General features: G+C 39.8%; 1 protein-coding gene across 3 annotated transcripts in view; it reads right to left on the bottom strand.

The window, feature by feature from the left end:
- The window catches only part of Mob2 (MOB kinase activator 2), a 68,380-nt gene that overhangs the window by 29,038 nt on the left and 24,297 nt on the right, over positions 1-15,045 (bottom strand). The gene's annotated exons all lie outside the window — the stretch shown is intronic.

A 15,045-nucleotide genomic window follows, 5' to 3' on the forward strand; every position in this document is an offset into this window, starting at 1 on the left:
AAATCCTATCCACTTCCGAGAAAAAAATTCGAGGTGTGAAATTTTTAGACGAAATTAAAAAATTTCAAATCACACTAAAAAAATTATATTCAGTTACAGGGGTTAATTAAAATCATTTTTGGTCATTATACATACCCCCGAAATCCTACGCACTTTCGAGAAAAAAATTCCTTACCGAAAATCTAAATAGGTGCCTACATTTTTGGACGAAAAAAAAGAAATTTCAAATCGTTCTGAAAAAAATATTGTTAGCTGTGGGGGTCAATTACGATCATTTTTGGTGAATAGACATACCCCCGAAATCTTGCGCATTTTCGAGAAAAAAATTCTGTATAGGCGGAACTTTAAACGTTAATAACTTTTTAACGAAGCCTCCATCAACAAATTGGTATTCTTGATTTTCGTCTTATTTTGGCCTCTAGAATCCCTCATTAAAATTTTTCCCAGGGTATTTCCTTATCGTAGCAACCGAAACCCGATTAAAGTATGTTGCAAAGTAAAAAACTTTGCTTCTACGTATTTTCATGGCCAGAGTATACAGTTCCATAGTGTTAACGACTACGTACAGGTGTTATAGGTTTAAATAATTCAGACCTGGGATAGGAATTCCACGTAATGTTTTCGCAAAAGTATGTTAAATTGATTCACCCTATGGAGCGTACTGATGGTTCGATAAAAATCATTCAAGTTAATATTCTCGACGTCTTCCAAACGACTCCTTCGAGATCCATTTGTAGATTAAAGTAGGTCACTACGTTTGTAGAATTGAACAAAATGTTTAGCAAGATTAATTGCGTGTAAAAGCCATTCGGAACATAAATATTGGCGTCCTGGATATTGTGACGAACATTCGTGCGACGTTTTCACCGGATACGTTCTGTAGAGGCGTACTTCGCGTTTATGGTGAAATTAGAGCGAATGCGTAAAAGTATGACGTCGCGAGCGTGAAACGCGAATGCATAAGAACTTAAATTATTATGCCATGGCACGTAAAGGGCGCACCTAAATGTCTCGGTTGCTTCTCGGAATACGAAAACACTATTGGGCATCGAGCGAAGGGGAAATATATCCCTCGAGGGAATTTTCTTTATACGGGGCATAAAGATCATTGGATTTGTTTAGGTCAAAATTCCACCGAACGACAGGCACCGATGAATTCATCGATCAGGAGGGACCTTTAAATTTCAGGGCGTAATAATAATACGAAGAAAAATAAAATAATGTTTATGACTGTCGCTTGAAAAATCTTATCTCGTTAGTGGAAATTGCCTTAGTTATTCATTTTTATGTTCATAGTATCGTGCAGCTGCCGCAGTTTTTCCTTACATTATGCATGTAATAGAGCATGAAGGTCCCATGGAATAAAAAATAAATAAAAATAAAAAATGGCTCAGAACTAAATCCGAAGACGGTTATTATTATCCAGAGGGCGAGAGCGTTCCGTTAGAAGATAATTTTTCATCCATGGTATCGGTCTCCGAGTGCTTCTTATTATACTTTATCGCGGTGCAATGGCGACACCTTCGTTAACAATCGTAAAAAGAAAATATACCCTGCAATTCCGTTCGAATTCGCTTACGTGTACGTTAACACGAAGTCGTTACGTATTTGGGTTAAATCAAGATTGACTTTGAAAAATACTTACACCGAGAGCTTAGCGACGAGACTGGGATGCAAAATAGGTCACGGTTCGGTTCAGAAATTATTCAGATTGGATTAACTTTTATCGACGGCGACTTTAAACTGATAAACAACGCACGACTGTGGAATCGAGCCACTAAAACAAGTTGCTTGGATCGAAAGGCAATTGTATGCCTCAAAATTCGGAGGAGTTAATAATATACGCGATGGGTAGGGTCGAAGATAAAAGGTTGGAAGTCGGCATTGTATTTGGGTGCGGTGGAAGCCTAAGTTACGTGCAGATCGAAGTGCACCAGTGGGCGTGAACTTGAAGATAAGATAAAACCAATGGATTAGGGTGGAATTGAATCTAAACAAAATCTGGGTCACGTTTGGATCAAGTTATAAAACGGGGTCTGGGTTAGATCTAGGTTAGTACGTATGCAAGCTCGGAGATAAGGGCTCGACCGGCGGTTATGTAAGGATTAATCTCCATTACGTGGAAATACAAGACCGGGGGAAACGACGAAACGATACCATAAATCAAGACGACAGTCTAGAAAAATATACGGACTCTGGTTTCGTCCAAGATGGCCGCCCATGGAAGTTCACGTCGATTCTTGTTGGTCCCGGGTTCTAAGGATTTTTATTCGCCGTCTCGCGATTATGAGTTACACGCGCACCGTAATAAATGTCGAACAATGGTGCCAGCCAAATTCTATTATAAGATTTTCCCCGTTTTGCACAGCGCCTGGCGTCGACTCGACACCGTTCGGATAGAATTATGACACCGGGCTGTTATCGTTGGAATTACTGACACACCCTGTGTGCATCGCGTTCCCCTTTGTATCGCGGCAAACACAGGCAGAGATTGGGGAAGGAAGAACGGCAAAGCGTTCGGGGCGGACTAGGAATGACGTACAAATACCTACGGCGCGCGACAAAGCTACGTAGAATGCGTTATTGCAGTGACAAACAGGACGAGGTGGCGGGCTGCTGAGCCAACGAAGCACGATGGGCAAATACGAAGGATAGGGAAACAACGCCGTATGGGACAAAAGATCCGAGGCGTCGACGCGCAGAGTACAACTGATTGAAACTCACGTCACTCTGCGCCTTCCTAATAATCTACACGACGTTTCTTTCCATACCGCCATTGTCGTTATCGGCGCATCCCGCGACTAAATTACAATCCCACCTTCCCCTACGCGTTCCCCTTTCTCTATTCCATTATGTCCCCTCTGGACACGCGTGTCCAATTTTTCTCATACCCATATTCAGCGAACTTTATTCCATTTTTCGACAAAGTTACTGTATTAACAAAAATTATCGTCCAGATATCCTTGTATACAGGGCGTTCGGCCATCCCTGGGAAAAATTTTAATGGGGGATTCTAGAGGCCAAAATAAGACGAAAATCAAGAATACCAATTTGTTGATGGAGACTTCGTTAAAAAATTATTAACGTTTAAAGTTTCAACCCTACTGAATTTTTTTCTCGAAAATACGCAGGATTTCGGGGGTATGTGTAATGACCAAAAATGCTTGTAATTCACCCCTGAAACTAATTATAATTTTTTTAATATGATTTGAGATATTTTAATTTCGTCTAAAAATTTCACACCTTCTCGAATTTTTTTCTAGAAACTGGGTAGGATTTCGGGGGTAGGTCTATTCACCAAAAATGCTTGTAATTCACCCCTGAAACTAATTATAATTTTTTTAGTATGATTTGAAATATTTTAATTTCGTCTAAAAATTTCACAATTTCTCGAATTTTTTTCTCGAAAATGCGTAGGATTTCGGGGGTAGGTCTATTCACCAAAAATGCTTGTAATTGACCCCTGAAACTAAATATAATTTTTCCAAAACGATTTGAAATTTTTTTTTTCCGTCGAGATATTTCACTACTCGAATTTTTTTCTAGAAAGTGGGTAGGATTTCGGGGGTATGTCTAATGACCAAAAATGATGGTAATTGACCCTCGTAACCGAAAATAATTTTTCCAGGGCGATTTGAAATTTTTTTTTTTATCTAATTTGTTTTTCGGTAAGGAATTTTTTTCTCGAAATTGCGTAGGATTTCGAGGGTATGTGTAATGACCAAAAATGATTGTAATTGACCCCCGGAAACGAAAATAATTTTTTTAGAATGATTTGACAATTTTTCTTTTCACCAAAAAATTTCAGCACCTACTCGATTTTTTTTCTGGGAAGAGAATGGGATTTCGAGGGTATGTGTAATGACCAAAAATGATTGTAATTGACCCCTGCAACCGAAAATAATTTTTCCAGAACGATTTGAAATTTTTGAGTTTAATTGTTAATAACTTTTTGACGAAGCCTCTATCAACAAATTGGTATTCTTGATGTTCGTCTTATTTTGGCCTCTAGAATTCCCCATTAAAATTTAATTTTAAACACCCTATATATCTCAAGTTTCGAGTCGAAAGGATAAATAATATAAACGTGAAAATAAACGTAAACACGGGACGTTGAAATAACGAGAAACGACGAAATGTTTAAAATCTGTGAAAATATACTAAATTCTTATTTTCGAGTTTCAAACAAGGATATAAATATTCCCCTTTCCCCGGATAATTATCGCGTAACTTTAATTAAAGCAGAGAACAAAGGTCTCTAACGCGAGATAAGTATCCACGAAGCACGTACCATCACGTTGTGACAGATGGGTAGAATTAAAAGTAATTTATTATCGTCGCCCTGCGTGCATATTAGTACACCGTAGATAAGCGACAATGAAACACGTGAGAGAATATGTATATTGATTACGGGACACGCTTTAATTTATTACGAGCGAGTATAACAATGTCCTCCCACGTTACACAGATATAGATCATTGTTTGCTGAAGTCGTAACGTTCAGGGCTAATACCAGAGCTACTCCAAACAGTATCGGGATAAAATTTTATTTTAAACGACGAAGAAAACCTGGAGAGCCGCTGTCGTATGATGAACTCATTTTTAATGGAAACATCTATTCGATGTTAACATAAAATCTCATCTCAAATAGGTCTTGACATTTTCACTTTTTAATTTTCAATCGTATTACATCGAGAACGATCCAGGCACTTTGTAACCGAAGCTTGGAGAATGTTTATTACAGTACACAAAACGAAAAAATACCTTTCGAACGCTATTTCGCGAAAAAGTAATAATTGGATTGGTTTCGACTTTCACAAAAAAAAAAAAATCTACAATTAAACGAGTGGGGCATTTTTCAAAAAGAAAGGTGTCAACCATGTTGCAGTACAATGCAATTTTCGTCTATTAAAGAGAGCGAACGAAAACAAAGCTGAACCTCAGACGTCGAGTCTAACCACTCACGGTACAATCCCCTTTCGATGCAACTTCTCCAGTTCATAGGAGATTACGCCATAATCGATCAGACTCGACAATCTTTACACAGTGCACAAGTTACCTAGCAAAGGGCACCAATGAATCTCCGAACCCTCGTAGCGAGAGAAAGATTTAAAAACGTGGATAAAAATTCTTTAAACGTTTGTGTTACGCGGTACCCCTCTCGAATAGATTTCTTCCGTCGAAGCGAATATGGTTACCCTGTATCGCGCGGAGGGAAAGGCTATAGAGGGTCGGCATAATTCGTAAGGTCGCCGGTGCACTTTGTGGGACACAGGGGGAGAGAGAAAATTGGGAAACGCGGGTACAGCGGAGTGCGGAACAGAATGGACGCACCGCGAAGGGCGAGGGCACAGGGGGGAGGGGCGCGAGGGCAGCAATGCGACGGTAGTTGCGCCGCGACGCTACGCCGTGTGTCGGATCAGCTGTGAGCTGGCAAACTCGAGTCAGCTGACTGGCCGGCCCCTCTGCTGCCACTCCAACTCTGCGACAATCAATATCCCGCTCTGCCCCCGCGATTCTGCCCGCGGCTCCCGGTCTTGCTCCTTCGAGATACACACACCTTCCCCCTACTTTCTGCCCCTTGCATCTTCCCGATTTATCAACGCCCACGGGAGCCGCGTTCCCAACGCTTGACGCGCGCACCGAGAGACTCTAACCTTTCGTGGAAACATCTACGTTACCCATGTGCACCGACGCCAACGTACTTGTTCAATATTTTTGGCAATTTTGCCCGAAAGTTTGTCATTCGAGAGTAATTAGAGAACTTCAACCTCATCGATTTGCACATTTATTAGCCAAACAAGCCCCGGGTAATTGGTGGACGGAGCCGCCCCCGACCGTGCATGCGTTTTCACGTTGCTTTTTCGACGATTGAAATCGTGTATTTTCGCGTCGACGCAACGGGCCGCGAGAGAAGTCTCCGGTCGATGGCACCTTCCAATCGAAGGTTCTCCGCTGCGCGATCGTTTGTCCACGTTCCTCGATCGCTAACGAGAGACCGTAAAGCCTCTCAAAGGCCGCGTTTCTCTCCACTTTCTACAGAATGCATCGTTATCTCTTCGTGCTCGACTCGCGAACGCTTTGGAGGGACTTCGGTAGAACAGACGAGTCAAGGCCACGGTCTACTTTCTACCCTTCGCTGCAGGGGGCGCTCCAGCGGACGCCATTTTCCAAATACGCCTCGTTTGACCCCCCTCGTTGATCACGATTTGATCCGATCGATACGTACATTTTTATGCAAATATGGTCGCACCGTAATTATTTTGACTACGAATTTACGAAAGCTGTAATGTCGTTTGGGAAACGGAAAACTGCAAGACTCTGTTACGATGGATTTCTCTGAACGCTTTGTTCGTCGCTGGGCGTCTATCGAGTTTACGCTCTTTCCTCCCGGAACTCGTTCGTGCACAGTGCGATTTACGATAAATGAAACGCATTCAGAGTCGTTTCGAGTTAGCCAACAACGCGTACGGTTAACTAGCGGCGTGTTCCTTTTTCGAGAAAGGTCAACTGCACGTTTATGAATTTATTTAACTAATGATAAATTAGAATTATAACCTGTGCTATAGCGTACACATCCGATGACACAGATCCGTGCCAGTCGAGGGGCATGTGGCTCGATTGATGTTATCCCCACTTTTCTCCCTCACTATGGCGTTTGACGGCTGCGCGGCATGGTTGCGCAGAATCATTATGCACCCGACCGCATGAGAGGACGACTGATCGTCCGAACTTCTAACCTATGCGCGACAAAATCGCGTAAATCGCTATGGAAATCGGGAATTTAACGATCCAAAGATTACTATTTATTAATTTGATACGGTTAACCAATTTGATAAGGGAGGATCTCGCTTACGAAATACAGGATATCTCGTGAAACTGGGCCAAGGCATGGCGTTAAAACAGTAGAAGATAGTCGTTCGACGTTATGAATTCTAATGAAAAATAAAGACCCGATAAAATATTCAATTGGACAATATCGAACGATTAACATTCTCGAGTTTGCACTTTGTATCGTTTATTTCAACGACGGAAGATTGCGTTACTCAACTTCCAGCAAATGGAGTGAGTTATTAAGATAGGTGTATATGCACAACTCTCCGCAACTGGGAAAGGTTAATTTAAAAATTATGCAAACGATTCCACGACTCGAGCGCGAGAATATCGTGAAACAGGACGATGCAGCTCTGCACGAGGGACCTGCATGAACAGTATGCTACGCTAACGGCGTTTATCGCAGAATTTATTTCACGTGCTATGTGACAAACCGAAACAAAGCGAGTTAAACATAAAATTGTATCCCGTTTTGTTCGATATTACCCAATGGAGGGACGCGAAAATCTATTATTTGTAGAGAAATTACTTAATGAAAAATATTTCATTACGCGTATCTATTACGCGAAGTACTTTTTGTCGACCCCTGGTTTTACAGAATAATCAATATCCGGTATCTGTCGTTTATCGTTAAATAAACGCCGCGACTACCAAGACGGCCATATGGCGGGGCATCGTTTTCCAATTTCCAAAACTTCGCGAACCACTTCAATTACATCGAACGAACCGCTTCGTTTACGTGTAATTACTTGCTGGAAATTTCAGCCGCCGAAGAAGAGTTAATCACGACGGAGAAAACCGATAAAGAAATTTAGGAACACTCGACTATTCGCAAATCGTTCGTAATTTTTCCGGGATCCAGAAAAAAATTGATTATTCCTGAAAATTTTTAATACCGCGCGTTGTTTCATTTATACCATCTTCCAACTTTACGCTTTCTACAAACTCAACATTTCTCATAGTGCTTATTTTCGTAAGACAGTCGAAATTTATGAACCCGATCGTTAACATAATTTCGCGAGTCGAAACTTTCTTCCACGTTCTTACTTTGCAAATTTTTGTTCTCCATAGATGCCGAGTTTTTGCTTAGTGGGACAGATTCGGCAATTAACCCCGTTTAATTTTCACCCATAAAGTTGCAAAAATTAGAGCGCTTACGATAGAACTGTTCCGCTAAGAAATCTCTATGGATAATATCATCTGAATTACTTATGAGGTTTAAATTCTCGGTAGAACGCGTCGTTAAACTTTCTAACGGACTATTATAAAGGGTTATATTCTGATAAACGGGACCGACTTTTGCCAAGGTCGATTTAACGCCGGAGGAAGGGTAAAAAATTTTCATTTGAGCTAAAACTGCTAGCGAAGTCACTAACGGTAAACTCTGCTTCTTATCGACTGTGCATCGTCGCTCTGTGTAATCCCCATACGTTTCCAACGGCTGTGTAACTCGACAGTTTGGAAAACAAAGAAACAGAAAGTCGGACCGCGTGAAGCGTTATACGTCCTCGAACGCGACAAATGCGCTACGCGTGCTCGGGTGTCGATACCATTCGTAAACGAATTACAAAATTCAAATTACAAAGCTCGTTTCTACGACAAACGAAAAGTTCAGAGTGACGAAGGGTCAAATAAAAACCGTACAATTTTCTGTAAGAGAAGAATTTCGATTTTAGGCTACTGTAAACTACGTAACGTAAAACACACAAATCCTACCCAAATTTATTTATCTCCACATCTGAACTTGGGAATTAATTTTTCCAGTTCTGTGGCGTCAGCTTCCATGCTCGCCGCCAGAGGGACTGCGCTCTCACAAGCGCTCGACTGAGTCCTCTGTTACTATACACTTCTCGACCGACTTCCCAATCGTCTAAGGCAGAGCCTGCTAGAAAGCCTCACTGATGAGTCCTGCGATTTTTCTCGAGATCATACCCACCAACGAAGCAGCGCCACAGTTCCATGGTAGAAAATCATCTGTCATCCATATGTAGGTGACGCCGGTTGGCAGTCAAAGTGTTAACGAGGGGGGGGCTGGTTTAGACGAACGACGTTGTGAATCCGAAAGTGTCAGTGATGAATCTGTTGACGGAACCGAGAGAGATCCTCTACCAAAGCTTGGACCAGGGGAATAAATCATCTCAACGTCTCCAAACACGTCGGTAGGACGGTGACCATATCTAGGGGAAGACACTTGGTTCTCGCCGGAGCGACGGGAACCGGAGGAGGTCTTAACTACGTAATTATCCAGACAATCGAGCATTTCCCGGTGCAAGAGAGGAGAGACGCGGAGGAGGAGCCGGTGCTTCGGAGATTGGCGCCAGCCTCTGTCGTTTTCCTCTGGTCGGCGGGATTACACCGAAGGATGCGATCGATGGATGAACGGCGCCCGAGTGACGCCACGGCCCGCCGTCGGGTCCGCTTGCTTTCGCGACAAACTTTTCCTACGTTTTGTTTACCGGCTCTTCCTTCGTACACCGTTCCCACCCATTAGCCGTCCCTACGCCATTTTCGACCCCGTTCTTGCAACAACAACGACCACGCAAGAGCGTTCCATCGAACGTCCAAGGACTCCCTGGACTGCACAGGATGTTTGTCCAACGACACACGTACTTCCGCCAACCGTATGCTAGAAAGCCTTAGCTAAAATTGGATTCAGAAATTTTTTATTTTTGTCGAAAAATTTCATACCTCGAATTTTTTTCTCGAAAGTGGATAGGATTTCGAGGGTATGTCTATTGACCAAAAATTATTGTAATTGATCACTGCAATCAAAAATAATTTTTTTAGAACGATTTAAAATTTTTTAATTTTGACGAAAAATTTCACACCTCGATTTTTTTTCTCGAAAGTGGATAGGATTTCGAGGGTATGTCTAATGACCAAAAATGCTTGTAATTGACACCTGTAACTAAATATAATTTTTTTAGTATGATTTGAAATATTTTAATTTCGCCTACAAATTTCACACCTTCTCGATTTTTTTCCTCGAAAGTGGATAGGATTTCGAGGGTATGTGTATTCACCAAAAATGATTGTAATTGATCACTGCAATTAAAAATAATTTTTTTAGAACGATTTGAAATTTTTTAATTTTGTCGAAAAATTTCACATCTCGATTTTTTTTCTCGAAAATGGTTAGGATTTCGAGGGTATGTCTATTGACCAAAAATGATTGTAATTGATCGCTGCAATCAAAAATAATTTTTTTAGAACGATTTGAAATTTTTTAATTTTGACGAAAAATTTCACACATTTTCGATTTTTTTTCTCGAAAGTGGATAGGATTTCGAGGGTATGTCTATTGACCAAAAATGATTGTAATTGATCGCTGCAATCAAAAATAATTTTTTTAGAACGATTTGAAATTTTTTAATTTTGACGAAAAATTTCACACCTCGAATTTTTTTCTCGAAAATGGTTAGGATTTCGAGGGGATGTCTATTGACCAAAAATGATTGTAATCGATCACTGCAATCAAAAATAATTTTTTTAGAACGATTTGAAATTTTTTAATTTTGACGAAAAATTTCACACATTCTCGATTTTTTTTCTCGAAAGTGGATAGGATTTCGAGGGTATGTCTATTGACCAAAAATGATTGTAATCGATCACTGCAATCAAAAATAATTTTTTTAGAACGATTTGAAATTTTTTAATTTTGACGAAAAATTTCACACATTCTCGATTTTTTTTCTCGAAAGTGGATAGGATTTCGGGGGTATGTCTATTGACCAAAAATGCTTGTAATTGACCCCTGTAACTAAATATAATTTTTTTAGTATGATTTGAAATATTTTAATTTCGCCTAAAAATTTCACACCTCGATTTTTTTTCTCGAAAATGGTTAGGATTTCGAGGGTATGTCTATTGACCAAAAATGCTTGTAATTGACCCCTGTAACTAAATATAATTTTTTTAGTATGATTTGAAATATTTTAATTTCGCCTAAAAATTTCACACCTCGATTTTTTTTCTCGAAAGTGGATAGGATTTCGAGGGTATGTCTAATGACCAAAAATGCTTGTAATTGACCCCTGTAACTAAATATAATTTTTTTAGTATGATTTGAAATATTTTAATTTCGCCTAAAAATTTCACACCTTCTCGATTTTTTTTCTCGACAATGATTAGAATTTCGAGGGTATGTCTGTTGACCAAAAATGATTGTAATTGATCACTGCAATCAAAAATAATTTTTTTAGAACGATTTGAAATTCTTTAATTTTGACGAAAAATTTCACACATTCTCGATTTTTTTTCTCGAAAATGATTAGAATTTCGAGGGTATGTCTGTTGACCAAAAATGATTGTAATTGATCACTGCAATCAAAAATAATTTTTTTAGAACGATTTGAAATTTTTTAATTTTGACGAAAAATTTCACACCTTCTCGATTTTTTTTCTCGAAAGTGGATAGGATTTCGGGGGTATGTCTATTGACCAAAAATGATTGTAATTGATCATTGCAATCAAAAATAATTTTTTTAGAACGATTTGAAATTTTTTAATTTTGACGAAAAATTTCACACCTCGAATTTTTTTCTCGGAAGTGGATACGATTTCGAGGGTATGTCTAATGACCAAAAATGCTTGTAATTGACACCTGTAACTAAATATAATTTTTTTAGTATGATTTGAAATATTTTAATTTCGCCTACAAATTTCACACCTTCTCGATTTTTTTTCTCGAAAGTGGATAGGATTTCGAGGGTATGTCTATTGACCAAAAATGATTGTAATTGATCACTGCAACCGAAAATAATTTTTCTAGAACGATTTGAAATTTTTGAATTTAATTGTTAATAACTTTTTAACGAAGCCTCCATCGACTAATTGGTATTCTTGATTTTCGTCTTATTCCCCATTAAAATTTTTCCCAGGGGTGGCCGAACACCCTGTATACACCATTTGCACCCTTTTATATCGTTCCCTTGCAATCGAAGAAGGTTTCCTTTCTCCGGAGAGAGCGGAAGTCCATTAATCGGCTCGTGTTACGCTGGTTTCGCCGCTATCGCCATTTTTCGTCTCGGGGAACACACTCGGAACGACTCAAAAGGTTTCACGAAGGACGACTCTTTGTAAGAAACGTAAAATGAACCGATTGGGTACCCCGACCGAGAGTATTTCTCCCAGAGACAAAGAAGAGTGATTTCTCCGGGAAAAAGGCGAGTTTGCATACTGTGCAAGAAGCACAGTTCGAAGGTATATAGGGTGTCTCGGTGGAAACAGATCACCCTTCACTGTTTCAGGTAGCAGGAAGAAAAGTCATAGGGTTTCCAGGGGAAACATAATACCGTGATAATAGTTTCAGTATAGGTGAATATAAATTCAAACTATAAACTATAATATTCAAATTTGGATGTTTCTTAAACGAAAAGATCAGGATCCGATAAATCTGATCTAGAAATTAAATTTAACCTAAAACTGAAACGAACAGTAGAAGTTCACCTCGTTTAAAGGGAAATTAATAAACCTGAACTTTTCAATTCCTTCTTTCACGCTGTTCTCGATGGCTCGTATGCAAAATCTCAATCTCCATTTCTCCGTTTAATTTTCGGAACGATCCAATCAAGGGTCTTTCCATAAATTTGAATCGTCGCAGGCTTTTGCCCCTCTGCTTCTTATCAGTCAAGTATTCTGCTCCGGGTGGTTTTTTTTTTTTTTGCGACTAACAAAGGGGAGGAAAAACAAAGGATAAGAATGTGTACAAAGGATCGTCGGGGAAGCTTCTTAAGCGGCGTTAAAGTCCCTCAAGGTGTTTTTCAGATAGTCGTTCCCTCTGTGCCGCAAACAAAAATGCAATTTCTGGTACGTTGCAGTGCCTGTTAGAGCACGGGAGAGGAGTTCGTGCCGAAGGGGGGAACTAAAATTTTCAGGGTTGAGAGAATTTACGAGACGTGCAAGTTGGTCGTTCTTGGCTAAAATTAAATTCGAAATGTAGGCGAAGCGGTTAATTAAGCGAAGTACCCCCTTTTTTTGCCCGCTCGCGCGATGAAGCGAAGAACCTCCATTTTATCCGACATCTTTCCAGCGTTCGGCTTGAAGAATTTCTTGGAAGTTACAAGGGCGAACAGAAATATTAACTACGACCTTTTAACGATAATGGTAACGGTGAAATAAAAAATTTACACAGTTTGCAATTTCAATGCTCGCGTACGGGATGACTCGTTTAAATACAACTGTATTTTAGTTTGCAAATTCCTTTATGGTTATTGAAGTCTTTAGGGTGCAACTGAACTCGATTAATCATTCGGGATGCAACTAAAACGTGATGTTTTCTAATTCTTTAGGTGCCGTTGGACGCACATAGGCGTTCGAAGTGTATACTTGACAAATACGACTTTAAAATTTCCGCACATAGCATACACGCCGTGAAAATATGTGTTTATATTTGCAGATTATTCCGAACAAAAAATGCCGTATGTAGGCGGATTTCGTGCCACGTAAAGTTCGAAACGTGAACCGAATACGCGGCGGCGCAAGCTTTTACCTTCGTTATAAGGAACCTCTTATCCCTGTTCTTGAAAGCAGCATAAACAATGTTTATCTCGGTTTATTCCGCGTTATATTAAGGCCATATGCACCGCTATAGATCTATTTCGTTTCATTACAGGGATAAACATTGTTTATGCTGGATTCAAGAGCAGGAATAAAACAAAGCTTGTGCATGGCATTCGGTACACGTTTTACTCTTTATTTGGAACGCGACAGACCTATAGCGTGTATGACATTTTCTCATCAGAATGGCCCGCTGTACGCGCGAGCAAAATTTATCGGATACCTTACACCCTATGCACGCTATGCGATCCAAACAAACCATCGCAAGCTGTTCTCTCAGAAATAATAAATCTTGTAACAAATTACAGGTATACGCGCACATGTAAATAGAGAAGTGTTCTCAGGATGAGATTTTGTTTTATTTGTCCGACCAGTGAAAATGGCTGTGCATCGCACCGACAAACTAATCAATCTTGTTCAAGCTTCGATAGGAGACAGAATAATGGCATAGTAAACCACACTGTACGAGATAACATATTCTACGAACCGTGAGTCCAAGTATAAAGGGCAATCGAACAGACCTCTAAAAGTGAAAATAGAAATATCTCGGGTCGAAAGCAATATTTTACGTAATACTCATCAAAGTTCAAGGTTCCCAGACAATCGTTCGAACCCTCGATATAGATCACGTATATCGCGGCCTCACACACCGTCGACACGACATCGAATAGATATTTCAGGGGCAACATTCCCTCGACAGGGGATGATATGAGTCTGGAAGTCCTTTCAGCCGGTGGTATTTTCGACAGTGATCGATTCGTTCGTAATCGAGGGGGATATTCCGCGAAACTGATCGTAGCCACTGAAAGCCCACGGAAGACTAACGAACGAAACTGGGCCACGCAAACAGCCGCAGATATGACCTCTCTCACTCTCTATCTCTCTCTTGCTCTGTGTTAAGGGCAATCAAGGTCGGTATGCGGAAACCCTGACTCCCCAATGTCGAGAGCTGACGTAACGTTAGAACATCGTAAGCTTTGTCTATCACTCTCGATCGAATTTTTTTTTTTTTTTCAAATCTCTCTTGCGATACCCATACGCAATCTCGTTTAAAAAATTAATAATTTAAATCTGGAAAAATTTATGAAGGCCACCCCTGGGAAAAATTTTATTGGTGGATTCTGGAGGTCAAAATAAGATGAAAATAAAGAATACCAATTTGTTGATGGAGGCTTCGTTAAAAAGTTATTAACGTTCAAAGTTCGAGCCGTATGGAATTTTTTTTCTAGAAAGTGGGTAAGATTTCGAGGGTATGTCTATTCACCAAAGATGCTTGTAATTGACCCCTGAAACAATATATAATTTTTCCAGAACGATTTGAAATTTTTTAATTTTGTCGAAAAATTTCACAACTTCTCGAATTTTTTTCTCGAATGTGGACAGGAATTCAGGGGTATGTCTATTCACCAAAAATGCTTGTAATTTACCCCTGTAACTAAATATAATTTTTTTGGTATGATTTGAAATTTTTTAATTTCATCTAAAAATTTCAGTACCTACTCGAATTTTTTTCTCGAAAATGCGCAAGATTTCGGGGGTATGTCTATTCACCAAAAATGATTGTAATTGAACCCCGCAATCGAAAATAATTTTTTCAGAACGATTTGAAACACATGAAATTTCAGGGGAATCATTCATTCATGATCAGACATT

Source organism: Colletes latitarsis, chromosome 1 (assembly GCF_051014445.1).
Source record: "Colletes latitarsis isolate SP2378_abdomen chromosome 1, iyColLati1, whole genome shotgun sequence".
Taxonomy (NCBI): Eukaryota; Metazoa; Arthropoda; class Insecta; order Hymenoptera; family Colletidae; genus Colletes; species Colletes latitarsis.